The following is a 15,186-nucleotide window of genomic DNA, read 5'->3' as shown; positions in this document are numbered from 1 at the left end:
TTCAGACTGAAAGGTTTTTTTTTTCTGAATGTTATTTAAATTTTAAACATTTTAATAAAATACATGTATATAAAAAAAAAAAAAAAAAATCTTTGAAAGTTTTGCATGAAATCCTGAATGAGTTTTTAAAAGAAAGAGAAAATCATTTTCTACTTAAGTTTCTCTGTGCATCAGACCTTGGATTTTCATTTTCATGTTCGCCTTCTGAGAATATAGTTCCCAGTATGTATACAGTTAGAAGATGGCTGTGTCTCATGTGACCTTGTTATTTGTACACGTTGTGACTATACAAATTACAACATGTAAATAGGAAAATGTTAGTGTTATTTTGTCACTTATTGGGAGCAGTATGCTAGCTGGAGCCGTTTACCTCCAGTCTTTGTGCTAAGCTAGGCTAGCGGTGGGTGCGTCAGACGGAGTTACTGCACGCACAGAGATAAAAAGGGTATGTATGGACTTATCTAAATCTGGGGTATATGGTGAATAAGCTAAAGTCCCAAAAAGTCGGTGTGTTCCTTTAACAGAGGACTTAAACAATGGCTAAAAACAAAACAACAGTGCTCACATGAATAGCTTACCACGAAGTTATGGTCTGACTATGTTGCCTTTGCTCTATAGCTTATGTATGTCAATAATTCTGAATAAATTGCTTCTTTTCTTTCTTTCATTCTTTCATTCTTTCTTCCTTTCTTTCTTTCTTTCTTTCTTTCTTTCTTTCTTTCTTTCTTTCTTTCTTTCTTTCTTTCTTTCTTTGCTCCTGTAATCTTATGGTATATTTTATCTTTCCCATTTTTTTCCCTTTTATTATTAGTATTGTTATTCTTACTTTTACTACTGTTAGCATTGTTATTATTACTTTTATTATCAGCATTGTTATTATTATTACAGATTTTTTTTATTTCTAAAAAGCCTCCAGTGGACAGGTGTTGAAAATTAGCATGTTTGCTAAAACACTCAATGTCCAATGTAATGTTTGTCCAATGTAATTGTGATGAGCATGTCAAACATAAATCTAATAAATAAATAGATTTAAAGCATAGCCAGACACAAATATTGTGTGAAAACATAAATGTTCCTATTATTTAGGTACTTTTTAAATGCTAAAGGGCTAAATAAATTTTTAGGCCATTTGTAACTGAATTTATCTGATATTTTGTTGACAGGCTTTTCCCACAGCATATGGAGCAAATTTGCAGCTAAGTATATTTTGCTGTTGACAGTTTTCTAGGCCTTTTGATGTTCAGTGTTTATGGCTTCAATAAGCCTTACTGTCCTTAGGGACTCGACCATAGTATGACAGACTCAGGACATATTGACCTCCATTCTTCCCACTATCAGAGACAGTTTCACATGGCAAAGCTTGACACATAATGTCTTAGACAAGGGTAATATTATACTGTATAAAATAATTTCAATAAATGAAACTGCTTAATTCAATTCAGATGTTTGATTTGTATATATTTATTTTGTTTCTAATTAATTCTGATGGTTAGTGCTAACCGTGGTGTCTTGGACACATCTGTTTTGACCACAACATGCTTGGACACTTGTTCTAGGGGAACCCCTGCCCAGAGAAATGCAAGGTCTGAATGTACGGCGGCAGACCGGCGTAAAAGACACAAGAAGCGTACCGCAGCATCGTGCCCATCTCAGGACTCGAGTCCGAAGCCACTGCTGAAGCGGTCTAATATGCATTAACCCGAGCGGCATGACGGCCACTGAGGATGCCATATGCCCCAGGAGCTTCTGAAAATGTTTGAGTGGAAGAGTCGTCTTCCCCATGAATAACTTTGTTTGTGAGACGTGCCGTCATAGAGACTGAGTCCAATTTCAACAAGAGGTTGCAATTTTCCCAGTTGACCTAAAGGCCCGATCGGCTGAGGTGTTTGAGCACAAGGGCGGCCTCTGCGACTTTTGTGAAGATGTGAGGAGACAGGGGCAGCCTGGAGGACCTTGTACTGATATGCTTGACCTTCGAAGGCGAACCAAAGAAACTGTCTGTGCCAAGGCAAGATCAAGACATGAATGTACAGTATACGCTGCAAACCACTCCTGTTGGTGAATGCATGTCAGGTTAAAGAGGAGCCTGTGCAAGGCCCGATTCAAAACTCACAGGTCTTGGAATGGTGGTTACCCACCGCCTTTCTTTGGTACGATGAAGTAATGGCTGTAGAAACCCTTCTCCATCTCGGCTGGAGGTACAGGCTCTATTGCGTCCTTCGCTAATAGGACCACAATTTCCGCATGGAGAACTGAGATGTCTTTGCCTGCCACCAAGGTAAAGAAGATGCCATTGAACCTGGCCGGGTGCCTGGCGAACTGAATCACGTTGCATAGTCTGATTATACTGATAAGCCAGCGTGACGAGTTGGGAAGTGCTAGCCAGGCTCCCAAACTCTGCACGAGTGGCATCAGAGAATAATGGTATTTGACATACCCGCGGTGCGGAGGCACAGTGTAGCGTTGACTGCCATGTTGGGAACTGTGAATCCGTGGCTGTAGGTGTACTGGATCACCTACCTTTCTCCGCGAACTCCAACTGTAACTTGCCAGTGGAAGTTGAAGAATCTTTGTATCCTCGGAACGTGCCATGCTGACCTGTGTGTGTGCTGCGGATGAACATGAGGAGGCAAGGGGCTCGCATCCATCATTTCCGTCTGCAGGCTGTGTGACCCAGGGAGTGAAGAGTTTGCTCTTCCTTTGAAAATGTGGGTCCCATTGTCCTTTGAGTCAGCGGCGAAACAAAAGGAAACCAAGGATTCTCCACCGGGGGAAGGAGTGGTGCATTCACCATCTCCTGGAAAATGGAGACGAGCAGATGACGAGCGTGACCTCTGCGGCCTAGATTCGCGCAAAGGCAAGATGTGTTTAATCACCTCAGTCTGCTTCTTCACTGCTGAGAACTGCTGGGCAATGTCCTCAACAGTGTTGCCGAAGAGGCCACCCTGCGAAATGGGTGCATCCAGAAAGCGCACTGTCGACCTCCCTCATCTCTGCAAGGTTTAGCCAGAGATGCCATTCCTGGACCTCTAGTGTGAGCATTTTCTGGCCAAGAGCCCGCGCAGTACGCTCAGTGCTAAGATACCAATCATCTAATCGAGAGTTTTCGGGGCAGGTCGAGGGATTCCACTCGAGCCCAATGCTTTCGGTGGCCCGGGCAAGCATCGCCGCTAACTTTGCACCATGCTCTGACTGGGCCACTCCACCTGAGGGTGCGAGGCCAGTTGAGTCTTCCACGTCAGAGGGCACTGGTCCATCCCCTGATAACTCACCCGGAGGCCCGAATGAGAAATCAGGTGCATCATGTGATGTAACTGAATCACACAAGAAATGTCAGTGAGACACTTCAAATTTGGATGCATCTAATATAAGGGAGCATTAAAGGTCAAGCCACTGTGCGATTAGCCATTTAAGTATAATACATTGTGACAGGGGCATTTACTCATTAAAGCTTTCAGTTATTGAGCAAAAAAGCAGATTTTCATAAATGGGTCATTTTGTTCTGGACTCAAACCTGATTATTATAGGTTTTAATCTGAATCTTATTTAAGAACTTTCTCTAAAGTGTCTTTCAAAGTTTGGAAAAGTTCCCATTGGTTTTATCACCTCTAGCGCTATAGAGATTGGCAATTTGGTTTCATGAAACAGTGGCATTGCATATAAAGGGACACAGCTGTGGTAAGGTTGCTGGATATTTCCTCATTAAGGTTCTCATTAAAATGGGAACCAGCACATAATAATTTATTCCTCACAGTGAGTAAGACAAATCTGAGACATGTTTTTAAAACCTCCTCAAGGTTGTCTTTGTTCTCTTTGTAACAGTGTGTACTATAATTATAGATGTCTGATTTGTGTACAAAATCATAATGCAGATAAATGGATGCAAATGGTCAAATTTATTTATTTTGATGACATTTTAACTACATGATTTTATGTAATATTTTATATTTATATAATATAAACATTTTATTTTATTTCATTTCACAAAGGAACTCTATGCCAGATAAACTGCTGTTGCTATAGATACAGAGAGCCGACCAAACATAATGGAGAATCCAAGTGGCAAGACTCGCATGGTTATAAAGGGAAATGAAAGAGAAACCCTTTCTCATATTCCAGTTTAATATGCATAGTCTATAAGATATTTGAGCAATTGATGGAGTAGCCTGACACAGTAACATTGGCTCAACCAATGGGGTGAGTTTAGGGCAGGACTGTTTATCTCTGGCCATTGACAGACAAGGGGAGTTTTCAAAATGTTTGCAACTCCTTTTTGGTGCCACTAGTGATGCAAAACACACTTCAGCTTTAAACTCAAAATATGCTGTTGTGACTTCTGTGTATTGTCTCCGTAGTTCACTTTAAATAGTTTTACAAATATTTGTGAGGACTTGTGCAGTAAGATCCAGAGAAAATCTTATCCTTCAGAGAAAGGGCAACAATCAGTAGAAACTTTTACAATTTAAATTTGGAATTTCAGATGAGAGTTTGATTATAAACACCAGAATCATAATGAATAAGCCTAAATTTGCTATTCTGGTGTTTATAATTGAAGTACATTGAAGTAAGTCATTGAAGTAAAATAATGGAAAGTGGGAGGAAAATCACAATATTAATGAAATGTTTTTCTCCAAAACACATTGGCCATAATTATTGGCACCCTTTTAGTAAATACTTTTTGCAACCTCATTTTGCCAAGATAGCAGCTCTGAGTCTTCTCCTATAATGCCTGATGAGTTTGGAGAACACCTGACAAGAGATCAGAGACCATTCCTCCATACAGAATCTGTGTCGGTGCTTCTTCTCTTCAGTTCACCCCACTAACTTTCTTTAGGGTTCAGGTCTGGGGACTGCATGGGATGGTCATGCCAGAAGCTTAATTTTGTGCTCAGTGACACATTTTTGTGTTGATCTTGATGTTTGTTTTGGATCGTTGTCCTGATTGAAGATCCAACCATGGCCCAATATAAGATTTCTAGCAGAGGCTGTCAGGTTTCGATATTTTATCTGTTGGTTTTTGCTAGAATCCACGATGTATCTGAACAAGATTTCAAGGAGCTCCGGCAAAAAAATAGGCCCACAACATTAAAGATCCATGGGTATATTTAACCGTGGGCATGGGGTTCTTTTTATCCCTGTTTGCACCAAACCCATCTGGTGGGTTTGCTGCCAAAAAGCTCTTCTTTTTTTCCGTTTCATCTGACCATAGAACCAGGTCCCCTTTGAACATCCAGTCATGTCTGACAACTGAATAAGCTGGAGTGCAATTCTCCATCTGTGATCCTTGAAGAGTCTTTGCGACTCAAACTTTCCTCCTCACCGTGCATTAAGACAATGTAGACACACGTCCTCTTCCAGGCAAATTCGTAACATCTTTTGTTGATTAGAAAATTATTGTCTTTATGGTAGAAATGGGAATTTTCAATGCTTGTTACAATTTTCTTACAGCCACTTTCTATTTTGTGAAGCTCAACAATATTTTGCTGCACATCAGAACTATATTATTTGGTTTAACTCATTGTGATGAATGATTAAGGGAATTTGGCCTTTGTGTTTCCTCATATTTATACTCCTGTGAAACAAGAAGTTATAGCTAGACAATTTCATGTTCATGTAGCCTACCCTAGAGTGCTAAAAAATGTAAATTTTAATGGGAATGTACTTGAGAGATATTTTCCTATAATTGTGTTTTGGAGAATAACATTTAATTCATAATGCATTTTGTACAGCCATCTTTGAGCATATTCACCAGGGGTGCCATTCTGACCACAAAGGGTCACAAAATATATATTGTACATAATATATACACAGAATATAATTCAAATTTCTTGAAACCTGTCTCAAAACTAGACAAAAGATATACGAAACCTGACCTGACCCTTAAAAGTTACTTTCACTTGCATAACCTACGGTGAAGTCAGATTGATTCAGTCTTGGTGTTCTAGAAACATAATCTGTAATGAAGCAGCTCTGATCATATTGAGTAAATCATTCTGACCTTTAACACCCCCAAAATTAATTTCGACTCAGCATGTGTTTGGCCCTCACCATTCACTCAATATTGTCAGCTTCTCATCTGCTTTATGTAAGGGGAGTGTTTGTATTCAATGAGATGCCGACCTTCATTAGATAAAGAGGAAGGATATGCCCGTTAAACTGATTAAAGCTCAAGGGAGATGTGATCTTCATACAATCTGGAGATGAAAATAGTGCAGAGACAAAAATACAATAACCTGGAAAATGGTGAGTAGGGGCATTTTTGACCTAAAGCAAATAATATTTCCTGAATTCCTAAATGTTGCACAAAGTATAGCATTCGATTCTTTTAAATGAAAGCTTTTATTATTCCTATTCTTTAAAAGTGCTACTGATAAACAAACACATAACAGAATATGCATATTAATAACACATCACTGAAATATCTGTAATCTCTAATCTGTAATCTGTAACATAAAAAAGTTTGATTAGAAACATAATTATTCGGTCAAAAGTTTAGAATAATTAAGATTTTTCTTAGTCTCTTATGCGGCTGAAAAACAGTAACATTATGATATATATATATATAATCTATTTTTATATATTTTAAAATGTAATTTATTCCTGTGATGGCAAAGCAAAAATTTCAGCATCATCTTCAATGCCACATGATCCTTCAAAAACCATTATATTATGCTGATTTGGTGCTCAATTGTTATTAATGGCTCTTAATTATTATCAATGTTGAATGCAGTTTTGCTGCCCAATAATTTTGTGGAATACATTATTTGATTAACAGCATTTATTTGAAAAATATTTTTTTTGTAACATTATAAATAGGCTACTGTCACTTTAGATCAATTGAATGTGTCCATGCTGAATACAAATATTAATTTATTTTTTCGTAATAGCCCCAAACATTTGAATGGTAGTCTATCACAATCTTTTATTTAATCCATCTTTTATTTATTTTAGCTTGAGGCCTCTTCCTGTTTTACTACATCGGTGCTGTTGTGTTTTTATCTAGGCTGCAAGTAAATCATTGAAGGAGAGGAAAGCAGAGGGATCTCTTGGCCCCTTTATATAAATTGCTTCCTGTAATAAATTTTGAAAAGGCAACAGCTATGCGTGCTTGATATCACACAGCCCCGATCAACATTTCCTTATCTACTTCCATTAAGGCTGGGCTTCTCCCATGCATTAGTTACAGAAACACTCCTGAATTAGGTCGACAGAAGAATGCATACGTCTTTGTTGATGCAACCACACAGAGATAGATTACTGTACTTTACTGGGAGCAGCTGTTATCAGACCGTAGAGGGGAAAAAGAGTTCCATTAATTGACGAAAAGCCAACCGGAGCAGAAAATCTGCCCCATGGAGGACTAACAGACTCGTGACCTTTATTTGCATTTACTGTGTTTGTTTTGTTGGTGGAAAGGAAGAGCTTGTCTCTCCCATGAAATCCTATTCATTTTGAAACAATAACACATTGCTTCTGCTTCCATTTTTGGTCTCTAACTCATGATTTAGAGTGCATCGTTTTACAACTTTCTTTGCATTAGTTACTCTGAAAAATTCAACCATATTGATGGTACAAAGTGTTTTAATATGTATGAAATAAACATCTTTTCTGATCACTCTGTGGGATCAATAAACACTAAAAGTTGCTTCAATAGGGTGCTTCCTTCTAATGTTCACGCAATTTAAGCAATGAATGAAAATGCACAGAATATCATTAAAAATAGGCTGAACCATCAGATCTGATTAGTGTATCTGCCATAGACAATCACTGAGACCTTGTAGGAAAAGCACTGACAAATAAAGTTAAATCAAATATGATGAAAAGTATAAAAAAAGCTAAATAAAATATTACAGAAAAAGTATAGGGAACAGAAAAAAAGACATAAGGGAACGTCTAATGTGCTTCTTAGTTTCACAGTTTTATTTTAGCTTGTGTATCACCAACGCTATCTCACGACCAATTCGTACGAATTCGTACGAGTGATTAAAAGGTGGCTAATTCGTACTAATTCATACGACCTCACTCGTACGAATTTGTACGATTTGTCTAAACCCACGTGATGGGTAGGTTTAGGGGCGGGGTCAGTGGTAGCTCATTCGTACGAATTCATACGAATTTGGTAACTCGTAAAATATGTACGAATTAGCAAAAATCGTACGAATTTGTACGAGTGAGGTCGTATGAATTAGTACGAATTAGCCACCTCGTAAAATTCTGACAACTCTGACACTCTGATTTCCACTTGTTTTATTTAAAAAAAAAAAAGGTAATTTGTGATACTTCAAAATAGGAAAGAGTCACATTGTGAGACATTACAGTCACAGTTGTGAAATATTAAACCGTACCTGGGAGATATAAAGTCTAAAAAAGATTACGAGGAAAAAAAGTAGCAATTGATTCAATGTCACATTGTGCAATTTAAAGTTGTAACATGTAGACTAACGCATAACTTCTAAGTTCAATAAAAAGTATTTTAATAAATTACGTGAACATGTACTGTAGGAGAAATCAGAAAAGCAACTACACTTAACAAACAATACCAGACGGAGAACTGAAACATGCGGAAATGTGATCAGGATGAAAATGGAAGCTTTAGCGTTAAGTTCTGCCAGGAAGACTCAATTGCTACGTCACTTATTACCTTCTCATCTATCCAATCGTGTCTAATACTTGCGGTATAAAAGACCAGTACTTACACATGTTTGAGTTCGCAGATGCTGACGCTTTCATTCATGCTCTCGTTCAGTCGCCTTCATTCATGCTCTCGTTCAGTCGCCAGCCAACATGTTTCAGGACACGCATATTGTTTTACTATTATTGAGTTCAGACGATGGATATGTCCCGCGTATCTCCTGCTACACTTCGAGGTTCCCGCGTTTAGTATGGTTTAGTGCCGCATATCTCCGTATGCACAGTGGTCTTCGGAGACTTTTTGATCAGCCAAGGTCTCTCATTAGAAGTCTGCTCTCTAGGCCTAAAACACCCTGGGTAACCAGTTTCCATTTTCACGTCATCAAAAGCCTCAACAGCGTCAGCTCAGCCAGGATAATCCGGCAGGAAGAGAACTATGTCATCCTCAACAACTTGTCCAGCAAAAGAATCTCGCTGTCTGCACGGGTGCATTATCCCGCAGATCACCGATCCACCGACATGAATCATCAACTCTGCAAGCCACGAGAGGCGATTTTCTCTCGCTGGTTCAAGTTCAAGCTCCACTTCCAAGGCTTTCAAGTCGGTTTTTCAGTTTTGGTTGGCGCTTCCACCAGCCACTGTTAATATATGTCCCCTCTATCATGATTAAACTTCATCCAGGTAAGTATTTCTCCGTTGCTTCCTACACCAGCGGCAGAATTCAAATTGGAGTCCACGGTGACGTGGCGTACGTGTTCATAATTACTACTGATCTGTACTACGACTGATGGGGCCGGATAGCTCGCCTTAAAGGGGAAATGTTCATAGCAAGTGTAAACAAGTTTCGCGTCACCGATATTCCACAGTACAGTGATCTAATAATATCAGCGTTGTCGATACCACGCTCTCGCGGGCAGTTTGCAAATACCCACTAACAACTGAGTAACTGGTTTAAAAATAAATAAATAAATAAATAAATAAATAAATAAATAAAATAAACCTGAGCTAAAGAGAGCAAGTTGTTCATTGGCTGTTATGCATTCTGTAGTGGATATCTCTACAATGGCAGTTAATTACATATTTACATACGTGTTGTAATTTCACAAACAACTATTTTTAACATTTAGGCTACTTTAAAATCATATTATAAGTCCCTTAATGAAATTAGATCTACAATATTGGAAATGTGTACAATTGCTGTAATATTCAACCTTTCCTGGTGACTACTTAATCCACTGATATGTGTGATAGAAATATTTTATGTGATGGGTATTTCCACATTAATGTACAGAAAAATGCAGACTAACGATGCTCCTGTCAAAGGCCACATATCCTTAGCAAAAACTGTTAACTCAGTAGAACTAACAGTCATATTAGTTTTATCAAATCAACCAATCAAACAGAACTAATCAGTGAAGGAGCCTCGAGTGGCATTGTCTTTGCTCAACTGTATGATTTACATGTTCATGTATCTTTCTATTCAAGAGTCTCAACTGTTGTTGTGGCCAGCGATGAATGGGGCTATTTCTGCAAAGAGCAACTTGGGAGCCATGTCAGGCATATGCTGCACATCTGAGAAAAGGATTCTACGCTCAAAAGACAACAGATCAAGTATCATTTAGGTAATGATAGTAGCTTCTTGACAGGACGCCGTCACCTTACTTCAGGTAAGTACCGTATTAAGAAGTCAGATTTAGCCGGTTTAAGAATTTCAAAAAAAAAAAAAAAAAAAAAAAAACCACACTAGACAAAGGGTGCACGTCCAATCTTAGATTCGGATATCTAGATCAGTAAAGGCTAGATGAATCTTCTAAGCTTACTCAAGGTTCGTTTCGTCCACTCTTCACAAAATCATCCTATAACGGTCGTAGCGTCCTTAGGGATTTGACGTGATCGCAAAATATATTATATCTTTGTGCTTACAAAGCATGGTTGTCATCAAGGCAGATCTTATTGTTAGGCGATCATGCCATTCCTGAGACGTTAATTTGGCTATCAATCGTCTTCAATTTCATAATTAATCATTGCTTATTCCTGCCAATGCAAAGCCATAAGCTACGTGCGTTCATTCTTTGTTACAGGCTTTCAGACGGCTTTTGCCGTTCAGCAACCCGGATCCATCACCCTGCCCTCTTCTAACAGAGTTTGTTAAATTAGTAATGTTTTGCTTTTCTTTTCAGATTCCTGTTTTCACATCCTGATCACGGCCGATTGTTCCTTCCTCGTCTACAATTACGAAATCGTAATTTAATATTTCTTCCATTCATAGTTTGCTCGCAGGCATTTAAATTCACGCAAGTATTTTAATACTAATTATCCATGTTTGTTTATCATACCTTCTCTTTGTCTGCTACTTAAGGCATAGCCAAGACCTGTAGTAAACCTCCGATAAACGCCTGCCAATCACATTGTATCACAAAGATAAAAATGTGTATAATTGTGCCCTTTTATGGGCACAATTATAGGTTATGTGTTCAAGTTCATTTAGGTTATGCCAACATAACATTTAGGTTATGTGTTCAAGTTCATTTATTTATATAGCACATTTAAACAGCCGCTTAGACAGACCAAAGTGCTTTACAGAACCAGAACACACAAATAAGAAAAGTAAAAACAGCAAAATATGTGATGGGTCTCCGGTGAGTATGTGGGGTTTGCCTCGGAATGCCCACAGATAATTTTGAATAGCATGTTGGAATGGTCATTTCGAAAGTGATTAAGCATATCGTTTTGTCTATCCCTTTGGATGTGGCAGGGCTGCTACTCCCGGCACAGGGGTCGGAGTTTCAACAGCTCGTTTTGCAGCTTCGATTACCTCTCACCAACAATTATAAACTTTTCTCTTTGCTCAACCGGGATCATTCAAAATGGAGAGACTTAAGAAGTGTCAACATATAGACAACATTCCGGATGGTCGTTGATGAATTATGTAGCTCATCGTAGCTATCTCTAGTCACTAATTAGCTTATTCTGTCTCGATTTTCTTTAAATCATGTCCCGTGGGCAGGATTCATGTAAATTTAGGTTGTGCTGCACTAACCCAGGAGGAATTTCGTTAGCTCCTCTCACCGCTGTTGTAGTCTTTAAAAAGCAATTTTTAAATGAATTTCTCCCATTGCTTGAACTTTGAGTGTTGTAACCTTGAAGATGTTGGTTATGCTTATACGGCAACATTTCACACTAAGTAAGTTAGAAAAGCAAAATCCATCCAACCCCCTTTTATTACTTTCTGTCCGTAATGGTCTCTTTTCTATTGGTATTCAGATTGTAGCTGTCTGTTACAGCGTCATGGCTCATGCATCCAGGGGATTCACTCCAGGAGCTAAATGCTCCGATTTCCCCAAGGTCTCTTCTAATTTGCGTTTCTCACCTAATTTCTTTACTCTCTTTCTTCAGAACTCTAAGAATGACTCTCAAGGCTCTGTTTCACTTATCAATTTATTAATTAGTTATAAATTCTGTCCCTTCTCATCTATGATTAATTTCTTTAAGTTCCCCTCCATTTATCCTAACTAACGGAGCACTTCTCTCTAAGCCTAGTTCAGGACTCATCAGTTTCTGTCCTCAAAAGCTGCAGTCTATCTCCCTCCCAGTATACTGGTTATTCCTTCAGGATCGAGGCAGCCACTACAGCAGCTGATCATGGCATTTCTACTTCAGCTATTAAGGTGGTCTTCCTCTGCATTAGAGTCTATATAAGACCTGATTCAAAATCATCCTCGAAGCTCAGCAAGCTCTTCACTAAAACGGTTCTGGTAAATAACCTTTGCAACTACTGGTGGTGGTGCCATGATAATCCATTCTCACAATTGGTCTTAAATTCTGCTTGCAATTACAAATGGTCAATGAGTCATCGTCTATATGTGGCCTAGTGGCCTTGTCTTAATGTGGCCTTGTCTCTATGTGGCAGTAGTAGCCGTTGTGGTCTTGTTCCATGTGGTCTTTATGGTCTTAAAAAAAAAAAAATCATGCAAGTGCATGATATACATGTTCAGTGTGGTCTACTGTGACCGTGTAGCCTAATGTGGCCTTGTCCCGTGGTCTTGTGGCCAGTTATGGCATGGTTCTGTGTGGCCTAGTGGCTGTGTCTCGTTGGCCTTGTATCCGTGTGGCATTAGCAGCCTTGTGGCCCAGCGGGCCTTGTCTCTGTGCGGGTCTCAGGCCTTGTGGCATAATGTTGCCTTGTCCTATGTGTGGCCTACATGGTCTTGTGCCCCTTATGGTTTGGTTCTGTGTGGCCTAGTGGCCGGTGTCCCTGTGCGACCTCGTCTTGGTGTGGGCTTACGATATCGCGACCTCATTCTATGTTCAGTGTGGTCTACTGTGACCGTGTAGCCTAATGTGGCCTTGTCCCGTGGTCTTGTGGCCAGTTATGGCATTGGTTCTATGTGGCCTAAGGCCTTGTCTATGAGTGGTTCTGTCTCTGTATGGCTTTAGCAGCCTTGTGGCCCAGCGGGCCTTGTCTCTGTGTGGGTCTAGAGGCCTTGTGGCACAAAGTTGCCTTGTCCTGTATGTAAAAAATGGCCAGTGGTCTGTGGCCCTTAGTGGCGCGGTTCAATGTGGCCTAGTGGCCGTTGTCTGTGTGGCTTGCTCTGTGTGGTCTATAGTGGCCTTGTGGCACAAAGTTGCCTTGTCCTGTATGTAAAAAATGGCCAGTGGTCTGTGGCCTTTAGTGGCGCGGTTCAATGTGGCCAAGCGGCCGTTGTCTGTGTGGCCAAGCGGCCTTGAGGCATTGTTGCCTCGCTAAAAAATGGCCATGTGGTCTTGTGGTCCTTGCGGCCTGGTTTTGTGTGGCCTTGCGGCCTTGTCCAGTCTACCTCGTTCTATGTGCGGCATTAGAGGCCATCGTGGCTCATTGCGGCCTTGTCTCTGTGGTCTAGCAAGGCCATGTGGCCGGGCGGCCTTGTGTCTGTGGTCTATCATGGCCGTGTGGTCCAATGTGGCCAGTTTGCGGTCTAAGGAGGCCTGCTCTGTGTACGGCCCTAGGCGGCCTGCTCTGTGTGGTCCAATGAGGCCTGGCCCAATGTGGCATTGTCTGTGTGGTCCATCGCGGCCTTGTCTCTGTGTGGTCCAATGAGGCCTGGCCAATGTGGCTCTGTTTTGTGTGGTCCATCGAGGCCTTGTCTCTGTGTGGTCCAATGAGGCCTGGCCAATGTGGCTCTGTTTTGTGTGGTCCATCGAGGCCTTGTCTCTGTGCGGTCTGTTATGGCCTTGTCCCATATGGCTGGTTCTGTATGCCCAAGGTGGCCTTTTCTCTGTGGTCCTATAACGGCTTTGTTCCATGACCTGTCCCTATGTCCTAAGTTAGCCTCGTTCTCAGCTAAGTCACTATTCCACAACACTTGCTTCCCTCCAACTCATTCTCAGGGAAACTGGTTCGATCAGACGTAAGTGCGTCTCAAAACATAAGTCGCCTGGATGAAAGCGTCAGCATGGATAAATGCTAATGTACATTCAGCAGCAGAACATTAATGCATAAATGCTTTATTCACGTCTTCGCATAGTACCTTCAGGCTCACTATGAAGTCGTCTGTCACTAATTAGTTATTGGCTACGAGGCTTTCCACATTTCATGTTCATGCCATTATTAACTCCCTTTTCTTTCTATTTTAGGCTCTACAGGATACACGACTGGTGGGTATACTTTTCTTTACCGTTCTTTGGGGGTGGGCTCCGTCCTGGTGGAATTATCTTCCACCTATTTTTGGGGGTCGGCTGCGCCCCTGCCTTCGTCTTCAGGCAGGAAATGCAGAGTCCGGACCCTCGGATTGCGAGCTATGGATGGGGCCTACGCCAAAGAACTTTATTGCTTGCTGGGCTATCAATAAATGTATTTATTGTTACAGTATTTATTCTCCCGAGTCTTTCTGGTAGAAATGGAAGCTTTAGCGTTAAGTTCTGCCAGGAAGACTCAATTGCTACGTCACTTATTACCTTCTCATCTATCCAATCGTGTCTAATACTTGCGGTATAAAAGACCAGTACTTACACATGTTTGAGTTCGCAGATGCTGACGCTTTCATTCACCTCCATCCTCCCCACCACCACCAGGATGGTCCCTTCCCCTCCATCCTCCCCACCACCACCACCAGGATGGTCCCTTCCTATACCTCACAGGGGGTCGGCTGCGCCCCTGCCTTCGTCTTCAGGCAGGAAATGCAGAGTCCGGACCCTCGGATTGCGAGCTATGGACGGGGCCTACGCCAAAGAACTTTATTGCTTGCTGGGCTATCAATAAATGTATTTATTGTTACAGTATTTATTCTCCCGAGTCTTTCTGGTAGAACTTAGGTTTATGTGACAAATGAGGAAACTATCTAGAAAATCAGGCAAGCAGGATCAATCAGGACTATAACAGGACAAAACAGACCATAACCATTGCAAAAGTCACATAAAGGTTTAATTATGAGATCACATTGCTAGAAAAGTTCAATAAAAAAGTCACATTACAAGAAACATTACAAGAAACAAAGTTACATTTCCGAGATATAAAATCAAATTGAGAGAAACAAAGTTGCTTTTGCAAAATTTAAAGTCCCACGAGAAACAAATGTG

The sequence above is a fragment of the Rhinichthys klamathensis genome, unplaced genomic scaffold (genome assembly GCF_029890125.1).
Source record: "Rhinichthys klamathensis goyatoka isolate OS25496 unplaced genomic scaffold, OSU_Roscu_1.1 h1tg000196l_1, whole genome shotgun sequence".
NCBI lineage: Eukaryota > Metazoa > Chordata > Actinopteri > Cypriniformes > Leuciscidae > Rhinichthys > Rhinichthys klamathensis.
Note: the sequence above shows the minus strand (reverse complement) of the source record.